We start from the raw sequence: 1,978 nt of genomic DNA on the forward strand, positions 1-1,978 counted from the left end.
TGGTGTCTCCCAGTGGTACACTAAAAAGGTCTCCAGATATTATCTAATTTCCTGGGGTCAAAACTGACCCCTGTTGAGACCCAGTGCATTAATGAACATTTGCTATGTGCCAGGCATGGTGCAAGCTATACATATATTATTTCAGTCACGTTTGTCCACATTTTGCTGCTAAGGAACCAAGCTTTAGCAGGATTAGGTAAATTATTAAAAGTGATACAGCACCCCGTGAATGGCTGAGCTGGAGTTTAAACATAGACCCATCAGTCCCCACTTTGTTTTCAACAAGCATTTAGAGTTGCCTCCCAAGCTGCAGAAGATGAGATATATTCCAGATCTTGCTTCTTCCACATATTCTAGGCCTAAGACATTTCTAAATCTGTATTTCCAGGCTTCTTACTGGGTACTTCCTCTTGGTTTTCCTACCAACTGTTAAAATTAGACATGCCTGAAACTAATGTCAACATTTTTGCTCTTTTTCTGTGTTTTATCCTTCCCCTTTTCTATTGATCATTCCTCCAAATAGCTATTAAACCTCAGATCTCTCTCTTTTTGTATCTTCATAGGCAGAATCTCATATTTTTGTACCTCCTGTCCAAATTCTATCTTTCATTTCTGAAAAAGGTATTATTTTTTAAATTAATTCATTTTATTTACTTATTTTTGGCCGTGTTGAGTCTTCGTTGCTGTGCACGGGCTTTCTCTAGTTGCGGAGAGCAGGGGCTACTCTTTGCTGCGGTGCGTGGGCTTCTCATTGCGGTGGCTTCTCTTGTTGCGGAGCTCGGGTTCTAGGCACGTGGGCTTCAGTAGTTGTGGCACGCAGGCTCAGTGGTTGTGGCTCACGAGCTCTCGAGTGCAGGCTCAGTAGCTGTGGCACGTGGGCTTAGTTGCTGCACAACATGTGGGATCTTCTGCACCACCGGGGAAATCCCTGAAAAAGGTTTTTTTTTTTTTTTTTTTTTTTTTGTGCAGTACCCGGGCCTCTCACTGTTGTGGCCTCTCCCATTGCGGAGCACAGGCTCCGGACGCACAGGCTCAGCGGCCATGGCTCACGGGCCCAGCCGCTCTGTGGCATGTGGGATCTTCCCGGACTGGGGCACGAACCTGTGTCCCCTGCATCGGCAGGCGGACTCTCAATCACTGCACCACCAGGGAAGCCCTGAAAAAGGTATTTTTAATGATGAGTAATGAAACCCTAATCAAAACCCCAGTATGAACTTTTTGGAACTTAAGAAGTTTACTCTGAGTGTCATCTGAAAAAGAAAGTCTCTAAAAATAGTCAAAGTTTAGAAAGAAAAAACAGTGAGAGGAAGTTGCCATATTTATTTTTGTTTATCAAATACGTATGGTTCCTTCTATGCGTCAGGCACTATTCTAAGCCCTATACAAATATTTACTCGTTTAATACCACATTGAGACATCAAAATAGACTACAAAGCCGTACTAAAGCAGTATGATATTGGCATAGGAATAGAAAACTTGATCAATGGGACTGTATGGGGGTCAGGTCCTCTGGAAGCTGATACCAGATGAATTAGAAGCGTAAGAGATTCACTAGGGGAAAATACATGTGAAGGACAAAAGGGAGAAGTAGGGCCTTCAGACCACAATTTAGGTCCAATACCTATGCAAGGAGAGATGGAAGGAAGGAGGATTGGATAGGAAAAGCCTCGGACTACAATGCAATTCTGAGAAAAATCTCAGCCAGGCCAATGGAGAGCTCCAGAGAAAGATTGCTCATTAGAAGAGCCCCATTTTGGACAGAACAGGTGTTTGAGAAAAGTCCAGAGGGAGTGTGGCTTCAGGGTGAATGTTGTAGTGGGTCTTGGAGGTGTGGCAACTGGAGACTGTCAGCCAACTACACTTCTTGCAACAGACTCTTTCTTTCTTTTTTTTTTTTTTTTGGTATGCAGGCCCCTCACGGTTGTGGCCTCTCCCGTTGCAGAGCACAGGCTCCGGACGCGCAGGCTCAGCAGCCATG

This window comes from Lipotes vexillifer, unplaced genomic scaffold, assembly GCF_000442215.2.
Source record: "Lipotes vexillifer unplaced genomic scaffold, Lipotes_vexillifer_v1.1 scaffold713, whole genome shotgun sequence".
Classification (NCBI taxonomy): Eukaryota; Metazoa; Chordata; class Mammalia; order Artiodactyla; family Lipotidae; genus Lipotes; species Lipotes vexillifer.